The sequence below is a fragment of the Notamacropus eugenii genome, chromosome 6 (genome assembly GCF_028372415.1).
Source record: "Notamacropus eugenii isolate mMacEug1 chromosome 6, mMacEug1.pri_v2, whole genome shotgun sequence".
Lineage (NCBI taxonomy): Eukaryota > Metazoa > Chordata > Mammalia > Diprotodontia > Macropodidae > Notamacropus > Notamacropus eugenii.
In genome coordinates, this window is record NC_092877.1 from 203,724,519 (window position 1) to 203,735,127 (window position 10,609).

At 41.7% G+C, this 10,609-nt stretch overlaps 1 pseudogene; it reads right to left on the reverse strand.

Annotated features, from left to right (window-relative positions):
* Nucleotides 1-1,773: 1,773 nt before the first annotated feature.
* Nucleotides 1,774-4,653, reverse strand: LOC140512247 (ubiquilin-4-like; annotated as a pseudogene).
* Nucleotides 4,654-10,609: the final 5,956 nt, after the last annotated feature.

The window sequence follows — 10,609 nt, forward strand, 5'->3', positions numbered from 1 at the left end:
ATTGATGTAGTTGAAATTATTCTTTTTTTTTTCACAACAAAGATCACACTATCTATTTACATGGGATTGGGGGAATGGGGTAGGAATGAGATGCCTGTTCTCTACTATTTTGTTCTCCAACCCCAGCTCAAAAAAATGACTTTTGTCACTACTTTCTCCTTCAGATAGGATTTTCTGGCATAGTGGACAAAAGGAAGAACTTGGAGTGGGGAATGAACACAGTGGTAAGAAAGGCATAGGCTCAGGATGCAGAGGCTGAGGGCCCCCATCCCTCTTCTATCCTATGATCTTAAAGCACTTACCAGTATTCAGAGATTGTGGTGATTATGTACATATGTGTATACATGTGCGTGTGTGTCTGGCGGGGGAGGGAATGGTTGGGTGATATCCCTGCCCCTTTTCAAAGGCGCATGCTCATCCTTATTTGGTATCAAGACCTCTGCATACCAGCTACTCTCATCCCACCATAGACTGGCAAACTCCCACTTCTCTTTGGGGAGATGGCTCTAAATCGAGAACATAGGACCCTCTCTCCTGCAACACCCCTGAGGGGCAGAGAACAAAATCTCAACTCCTTCTGGGACAAACCCTAGTTCCCAGGGGAGGGACAAAGGCACTGGTCACTTCAGACCTGGGCAAGCCCCTGGTGGTCTTCAGCATAAGAAGAATGTGTTTATATCTGTGTTGGGGGCAGGGGAGGGGAAAAGGCGAAAGGGAAAGGTATCAACATTCGGTGCTTGGGGGTTATGTAGTCAACAGGGACCATTGTAGGGATTGAGAGTTACCCTCTCTCCCTTCTAATTCCAATCCCTAATTTGATTCACTCTCCACCCCAGCCTAGCAAACTGCAACTTGCCCCTATGGTTGCTGACTTTTTCTAGCTTCTGACTCTTTTCCCATTCTGACCTGCTCCAACAATTGGGACCTCTACTCTCTCCTCCAGGAAGCTTCATTGTCCCCCACTCCATCTCTGCAGCACTAATGTCAAGGTCCCTATCTGGTAAAATCATGCCACCTTGTTTCTATGTCTTGAAAGAGTGATCTATCTCCCTCTCCAACAGAGAAACAATTTCTCCTTTCTTTTTACAGAAGAGTCCACAAAAGAGCCGTGCACATAAATGGTGTTTAGAATAGGAGTATATACTGGGGAAATGGAAAGGGGTTGTGGTGTCTTAAACAAACTAACTGCCTGCTTCACCCTCCGCAATCGTTCATTAGGTAAGGGGGGTAAGGTTGGAGATGGCACTGGTGGGAAGTGTCATGGGAGGGCTCTGATAAGAAAGCTAGGGTACAGTCAGAATTAGACACAAAAAGATTCCATAATCATCTAGAAGGGGCAGATTAATATTCCCTGATAGATTAAGCCAATCAATCATATCATCCCATGACTCAATTTCATTAATAAGTTATGGAGAATATGGGGGCAGTCAGGGGTGGAGTTAGGAAACCCCCCAAAAAGTCAAAATTGCTTAAATTGTCTCTTGTCTTGTCAAAGTTCAGGCAGGGGCAGAATGTTGGAGTGATGTACAATTAGAACCAAGAGACTCAAGACAAAGCTATGGGGTTAGGTTGCCATTCCCCAAATGCCTCTCCCCTTACTGTCTGAAGAGGCTTGAAGACCAGAGAGACAGGAGGTGAAGAGTCCTAGGAGGTAAGGTTATAGATTTGGAGAAGTTGGGGAGATGTCAAAGGAATCGAATGATGTGGGGGAGGTCAGTTTGTAGGTGTGCATATGTGAATGGGTAGGGTGGGGTGCAGGGGATGGACTCAGGATTAGGAGAACTGAGAACCCAACAGTCTCTCAATGGCTTCATTAATATCCTCACCTGTAGCAATCAGGGCCTGCAGGTTAGCCTCTTGGTTGATGAAGCCCATGGAGTTGAGCTGCTCCAGATGTTGCTGAAATTGAATTTCTGGTGTCTGCACCTGGGAATTTCCTCCTCCAGCCAAAAGCTGAATCATTTGTTGCATCAGCTGCTGCTGGGGGCTGGTGATGCTCCCTCCTGGAGAGGCACTAGCTGGCATGGATGGGGAAGTGATGGGGGGCTCTAGACCAATGCTACCTACTGCAGGGGGAGGTGGGATCCAGGATGCCCCAAAGTTGCCAAGACTGGGCACTAGCCCTGGGGCCTCAGTCTGCAGCATCTGCAGCCCCTGTTGAATCTGCAGCAGGGCCTGCATGGCTTGGGGATCGGTGAGAATGGACACTGAATCTGGGTTCTGCATCTGCTGTAGAAAGACAGGGAGCTGGAGTCTGAGCTGCTCCTGCAGCTGGGGGTTTTCTGCAAGCAATGGGATACTCATCATCATCTGACCAGCAAAGTTCGGGTTCTGGGCAAGTGTCTGCATCATACTTCGCATGTACGGGCAGAAATCATGTTTTGTATTAACTGAGAATTCTCTGAAATTTGCTGGAGAAGACCTTACATCTCAGGGCTATTAAACATCCCTGATCCCAGGCTGGCTGCCCTGATCCCAAAGGGATTGGAGACTGTTGAGTGCACCTGGATGGTCCCTGAGCCTCAGGTGCCCTCTCCAGCTAGCCCTGGGACCTGGGAGGTGGGGCTGAGGGGCTCCAGGGGTTAGGGAGGAGCTCTCCGTTCTCAGTCCTGAGAGGTTGGTAGGAAGAGTTGTCAGAATTCCCCACTAATAAGGAGAAGGGATTATTGCTGAACTGTTCCTGAGCAGCACTGAACATGGGCTCTTGGATGTCTGTGTATGTGCTGCGCAAGGCGCAGGGATGCTCTCCAGGCTGCCCAGGACCCGGTCCTGGTTGCACATCATCTCTTGTATCATAGCAGAGTTTCAAGTCAGTTCCATGATCTACCTCATAAACTCTGGGTTATTGAGCATATGACTGATTTCCAGATTCTGCTCCATGAGATGTTGCATCTGTGGGTTGGCCATGATCATGTGGTGCATCAGGTAAGGGTTGGACATCATGTCTTGGACAAGAGGGTTTCCCATGCTCTGGGACAACATCTCAGGGTTAGACATCAGCTGCCTCTGCATGTGCTGTTGTAGCTCCATGAAATTAGCCAAGCCAAAGCCTAGGTTGCTCAGTCCTAGGATGCCCCTAAAACCAAAGAGTATGGATGCAGGTTCACCAGAAGGCCCATTCCCAGCTCCTGGGGTTGGACCACTTCCACTTTTCCTTCAGTTTCCACTAGCAGTATCAGGAGCAGTGCTGCTTGAAGTGGATGGCTGAACAGGGGCAGCTGGTGAAGCTGTCACGGGGGGCTGGAGCAGAAGCAGCACCTGGGGTAGAGGAAGCAGCAGTAGCAGCAGTGGCAGCAGCAGCAGCAGTAGTGGTGGAGGCAGCACCAGCAGAATCCTGAGCCTTCTGTGGGATCTTGATCACCAAATGGACAGTGAGCCCATCCTTGATCCCATCCTGATTCAACATGTCTCCATCTTCCCAGCAAAGATCAGGACAAGCAAGTCTTGGAGATCTCCTCTTTGTACTCCTTCACAAAGGCGCAATCAGCAGATCACCATCTCCTCCTTGTCCTTGGGGGTCCTGACGGTGACCTGGATCAGGGGCCCTGGCCCGGGCTTCTCCTCTCTGCCCAGCCTGACCACAGCATACCCAGCCCTCCCTCCCCACCCCAGCCTCCTACCCGCCCTCTGTCCCTCCCCCCTGAAATTATTTCTTATTGATCCTATACACAGATTATGTTGTATATGTATTTCCATGCTGTCTCATCCATTAGATTATAAGCTCCTAGAGGACAAGAACTGTCTTTTGCCTGTTTTTGTATCCCTAGAGCTTAGCACAGTGCCTGGCACATAGTAAATACTTAAGAAATATTGAATGAGAAGAGTGCTCTTCACTTGCTCTCCCATTTACTCCTTGGTTCTTTAGGAATAACCCAGATCTCTTTAAATATAAATGGCTAGCAAAACTGTTCAAGACATAGCTAGAAATATATAAACAAAATTATCAAAAGATCCAAACAAACAAAAATATTTTGGCAAGTACCCTTTAAGGTAGATGGAATACAGATTATCTAAATAGTTCATGTTAAGGTTTTTATCCTCTGAATAATTTTACATGCTGAATAATTTTTTATTTGTCCTTCTCATGTTCAGGTGCAGGTGGTCACCCCCATGAGATAAATCTAGCCATGTTGACCTCAGAAACAGAATTCTAGAAATCATGTTACAATTAACCAACATGGCAGAGACACAGCAAGAATTCAAGACGACTAGGACTCAAACCCATAGGACGCTTTGGACTTAGCATTGAGATTGTACTATCTAGGAACCGAGCTAAATCTATGAACCCTTCCCCTCCTCAAAGACAGAGGTGATATTGAGGGAATGAGGAGAGAAGGAATTATGTCTGAGAATATATTTCTATGTATCTGTATTTTAAATAAATATTCTTTCATAAGCCTAATCTCACTAAGTGGCTAAATAGAATTAGGGACATGGGACCTACCTCTACAAAATGAAAGAAAACCATGGACAGAGACTGGTATTGAAGGCAGAGAGTCTAAAACTTCAAATCCTGCTCAGGGTAATGGAGAATCCAGGGGGAAGGGCAAAGGCCGCATACCTGGCCTTCAGACGACGGGGTCGAGGGTGATTAGCATTAGATTCACGTAGGAATTTATCATTTATAAAGTTCCCTGAAGTGCTCCAGCTCATTGGCCTTGCAGGACAACACTGTGGTACGGGTGAGATCAGTGTTATCCTTTGTTGATCTACTGATTATTTGCATGTAAGAGAATTGAGTCTCAAGGAGGGCCAGCGATTTCCTCAAGATGGCTCGGCAAGTTAATGGGGGAGCCAGGATGAGAATACAACTCCTTTAACTTTAAATCTAGCATTCTCTGCATTGGAACATGATTGTTTTTTGCAGATTTTCACAATGGCATTGTAGGACGAAACTGTAGATTCCAAAATGAGATCACAGAAGGACACCAAGAGCTGATTCAGAGTTTGGAAAGAACACTCAAATGAGCAAAACATCTGACTTCAGTCAACACTGAGATTTTTCTTGAACTCAGTTCCTGCTCCTGATCTCTCCTCATAAAGGTCCATGTAGTATTCCCCTGACTGAAGGGTGGGTTCTTGTCTAGCACAGTGCTTGATACAAATAAGGTTCTTAATAATGTTTGTTGATTGATTAATTCTGGTTTTCTTATTCTGGTCTATCCTACCAATACTCAAGTATTTCTAGTGAATACACACACACACACACACACACACACACACACACACATACACACACAGATACATACATACATATATATATACATATACATATATCTGTATACGTATATATATATGTGTATGTGTGTGTGTTTGTATATGTGTGTGTACATATATATATAAAATATGTCACTGTACATAGTTCATTCAGAAATGACTTCCATAATTGTTTCCTGTATACCATAATGCAATCAGCTTTGTTTTCTGCATTGTTTTTTATTGTCTGACATATCCATCACATCCCACTCTCATCTTGATAAAAATATTCACAATCTAGTTGATTCTCATAATTTGTAGCAATTAAGTTCCAGAAAGTCACCACCTACACTGAATTAGCAAATATCAAAACACTGCCTTAGGGAAATGCAGGGTTAGGTTTTAATATGTGTGGGTCCAAATATATATCGGGACAACTGGAGATAGCCAAGAATGCAGTGAGACATCTAGGTCTTTTCAAGCTAAATTTGACTCAGTTTGATTGAGGCTATGCCTAGTTAGTGATTAAGGCCTAATAAAAAATGAAGCAAGAAATGACTTCTTTTGAAAAAAAATATCTGGCAGAGGAAGACCCTTAGTGTTTCCTACCACAACAAAAACATTTACTATTTACATTCATTCTGAGTCAATCAGGGGCAAACAATGACCACATAGGGTTTTTCCTGGGACCTATTTTTGTTCAATCCAGGAGAGCCAGAGTGATTTGGGCTTAAGGCTGGTCTTTAAGAGAAAAGGGGGGAAATAGTTTCATAGATTAAAATTTTACATTTCCTTTGGAGTGTGATACCCTAAGTAGACAGAGAGAAAGAGAAAAAGAGAGGAAGGAAGAAAGGAAGGAAGGAAGGAAGGAAGGAAGGAAGGAAGGAAGGAAGGAAGGAAGGAAGGAAGGAAGGAAGGAAGGAAGGGAGGAAAGAAGGAAGGAGGGAAGGAAGGAAGGAAGGAAGGAAGGAAGGAAGGAAGGAAGGAAGGAAGGGAGAGAGAAGGAGAGAGAGGGAGAGAGAGGGAGAGAGAGGGAGAAAGAAAGAAGAAAAGAAAGAAGAGAGAAAGTGTTGCACACCTATATAATTCCACACTTTGGACCCCAGTGGGCAGTTCCTTTTTTACTCACAGAGTAAAACTTACTCACAGACTCTTTGTCCTTAGATCTTGAAGTGGAGCATGATATTAGGAGGCTATGCAATAACACACAAAGCCACTAGCCTCACTTTTACCTCCAGATAGATAACCAATGGAATAGACTGCCTATTCCATTATGATCCATTAAGTTTCAAGTAAGGACCTCAGAACTTTGGGTAGATCCCCTAAGATTTCTAGGAATACATGAATGAAAACATTTTATCCAAGGACAAAAAAAGCACAGGTAAGCTATGATCTGTACCACTGGAGGTAGAAATCAAATTGATAAGATCACAGACCCATCAAAAAAACAAAGATTTAGGATAATTAGCAAGCCAATCAGTAAGAATTTATAAAGAGTTTACTGTGTTCCAAGTACTGTGCAAAGCGCTGAGGATATAAAAAAATGAAAAAGATAATCCCTGCTCTAAAGGAGTTCACAGTCTAATGGCTGAGAGAACATGCAAACAGTTGTGTACAAACTAAATATGTACAAGATAAAGTGTAGATAACCTGTAGAGAGAATTAAAGTGGAATGGGAAAGGCTTATAGAAGGTAAGATTTTACTTGGGATTTGAAGGAATCCCAGAGGGGAAAATGAGGAGGGAGAGAATTCCATATATGGGAAATAGCCAGTGAAAATTTGTGGAATTTATTTTAAGGGCTGCAAAGAGGTCAGAATTGCTGGCCTGTGGCACTTTCAGAGCCAAGAGTAGGGTGTAAGGTATAGACAGACTGGGAAGGTAAGAAGAGGACAGATTATGAAGGGCTTTGAATAACAAACAGGGTTTTATATCTCATCCAAGAGGTAGATGATAGGGAGCCATTTGACTTTATCAAATAGGGTTGGGTGACATGGTCTGATTAAAACTTTGGGCAGATCAATTTAATAGGTGAGTGGAGGATGGAATGGAGTAGGGAAAGATTTGTGACTGGTAGGCCAACCAGAAGGCTATGGCAATATTTTAGGTATGACATGATAAGGGCTTGCACCAGGGTGGTAGCAGTGTCAGTGGAAAGAAGACATGTAGGAGAAATGTTACAAAGCTAAGATCGATGGGACTTAGCAATAGCTGAAACGAGGAGTCAAGGACAACACCTAAGCTAAAGCTTGAGTAACTGTAAGGATGGTACCCTAGGCAGAAACAAGGGAGTTTGAAAGTGGAGAGTATTGGAAAGAGAGATAACGAGTTCAATTTCAGACATATTGAGCTAATGCCTGTAAAACATCCAGTTTGAGATATCTAATAGGCAGTTTGACATGCAAGTATGGAATTTAGCAGAGAAATTGGCACTAGATAGGTAGTTCAGGGAATCATCAGCATAAAGTGATCATTAAAACCACAAGAGCTGATGAAATCACCAATCAAAATACTGTATACAGAAAAAAGAATAAAAAGTACATTTATGTCCATTCCTCTTTCAAAATTTCCTTTTATTTCCTTAAAAAAATAAAAGATATGTATAAGGGAGATTTTTTACAGCAATTTTTTTTTAAATTTCTACAAGTTTAATGATTATCAAACTGGCATAACCCTACCAATATTCTGTGACCAGGAAGGCTTAAATTCACATAGCCCACTGCTTTAGATTGCCATTTGCTGAGTGGCAGAGTGTTGTGAATCATCAAGAAGGGTTTTTAGTAGTAACTCTAACTCTAGTGAAAATTTACATCTATACAGAAATTAGGCATATTATCCCATATGCAGTTTGCTCTTACGAGAAAAATGCTGAGCTTGGAATTAGGAGATCTGTATTCAAATCTCTGTTCTGCTTCTTGCTATCTGTGTGACTTTGGGTCAGTTGCTTCTCTCTGTGCTTCAGTTTTCTCCTCAGCAAAATGAGGATGATAATATTTATACTACCTCTCTTATAAAGTTAATATGAGGAAAGCACTCTGAAAGGTTCTAGAACTGAAAGAATGTATTTGCTCCATTCAGCCTTTACACAAGGAATGTCAAGAAGCACTTACTTTCTTATTTTCCCTAACTTGTCATTTTGCACATGGATATGGAAGTTTCTCTGGCATTATTCAATAATATACACATACATATATAATATTATATATATTCTCATATATTCTATGAGAAAAGAACCCAAGCAAAGAAATTGACTCATTTGTTGGTTCCTTGCCAGTGGAACCAACTGGTGTCAGATCACTTTGACACCTGCAAGGAACCCAAAAACCTCCCAGAACACTTTACCTCTATGATGCCCTTACCAAGATTTAATCTCTGGTGCAAATAAGCTGAAAAGTGTGTGTTTATAAAGGATTACAAAGCTGCTTCAGTACACTGAAGTAGCCTGTGAACTCAGTTATGTGCCAGGCAGAGGAGGAACATCAACTGACTTCCTCCTTCCTGACATCTTAGTCAAGCTTGTCCACAGGATTAGAAATGGAGTAGGGGTGAAACAAAATGCTTTTTAGATGACAAAACGCTTTCATGTGCATTTGTTTATTAGTCCTATGAGGTAAGTAGAGAAGGTATTATTTCCATTTTACAGAGAAGGAAACTGAGGCATTTTAAAGTATTGCCCATAGTCACACCTAACAGATAATAACAGAATTGAGATTCAGACCCATTCCTATCTCTTGGCAAAACTGGAAGCAAAATCTTGATCTTTCAACTCCAAGCCCAGTTTTTCTTTTTTCTATTTTACCTACTGTGCTTCATTTATAGAGCTTGAATTTTAGATGGATCTGATCTTTGCTGGGGGAAAAGACAAGAATTTCTCCAGAGGTTATTTTTTTTAATTTTATTGTTATTTATTATTTTTATATCACTTCCATTTTTTGATAAATCTCTTAGCTCACTGCCCAGAAAGTCATTCCTTCTGACAAAAAAAAAAAAAAATGAAGACAAAGAAGGGAGGGAAGCAGTTCCAAAAATGTAACCTACATATCGACTGAGCTTGACAGTACACAGCAGTAGCAGCAAATTCCGAAACACCCTGACTAAACTAAACATAAGGATCCCCGAAGCCACACCTTGACTTATTATTGTATTTGTATTTGTTTTGTTACATCTTTCCCAATTGAATTTTAATCTGGTTCGATTCTCTACTCTAGAGTATTCAGGCAGCAACGTTGCCCATGGGCAGCATGTTTGACAGCTCTGGTGTATGTGGTGTTCCATCACACTGACAGTGTGTGGTGGACACATCTTTTTGCACTGAAGGGGAAAAAATGAACAACAACCACAAAATTTTCTCCAGTCTAGAGTTATTTCCACACTTTTCCCTTGGCTTAATGGGAGCAACGAGGGCCCTAGCCTTCTTTTAAAATGGACTAAATGTTTTAAACTAAACTTAAATCTTCTCTAAATGGTATCATTTTCTCCCCTTCCCTTCCCTCCCTCCACTCCATGAAGTGATTGCTATGACTCACCTTTAGATATTCAAGATACCGCTCGCAGAGAGGAACTCCTAAGGGGAAGTGGTTCAGCAAGGAACTGAGTGATGACTATTTTGGATCATTAACCCAAATCTGTATTTTAACATTTGGATGATCTTTTCCTTGTTCCAGATTTACATGTGTTACTTAAAGTTGTCTTAGGGCAGAGAACCATGATGGAAGACATGAAGGCTATGCCTCTTTGAACCATTTTCACTCTCTGTCTCTGTCTCTGTCTCTGTCTCTCTGTCTCTCTGTCTCTGTCTCTCTGTCTCTCTCTGTCTCTCTGTCTCTCTCTCTCTCTCTCTGTCTCTCTCTCTTTCTCTCTCTCTCTGTCTCTGTCTCTCTCTCTCTCTCTCTCTCTCTCTCTCTCTCTCTCTCTCTCTCTCTCTCTCTCTCTCTCTCTCTCTTCCTCTGTCTGTCTCTGTCTCTCTTTCTCTTAGATATATATTAAACATATATTTATGTATAGATATATTTTGAACATATATTAAATAAATACACATTAAATGAAATGGTTTCTGGCAGATTTGAGTCTAAAACTTAGAGTATATGATTAGTATTATTTTTTCTTCCATCACATCTTTTTTTTTATTTATGTTCTCCTTTCATTACTCACTCTTTTCTGTGTATTCTTCAGATTTTTTTTACCACAGTTATTTTTGTCATATACATAGTTTTAGTCAGTGTGTGTATTCCTCTTTTGGTTCTGCTTTCTTCACTCTGTATCACTTCAAGAAACTTTTTTTCCCATATTTCTTTATATGGATATTTGTTATTTTAATGGAGCAAGAATATTGCACTTTATTCATATATCATAATTTGTTCAAATACTACCTGATTATTAGACAGTATGGTCATTTTCATATTTTTGCATTTACA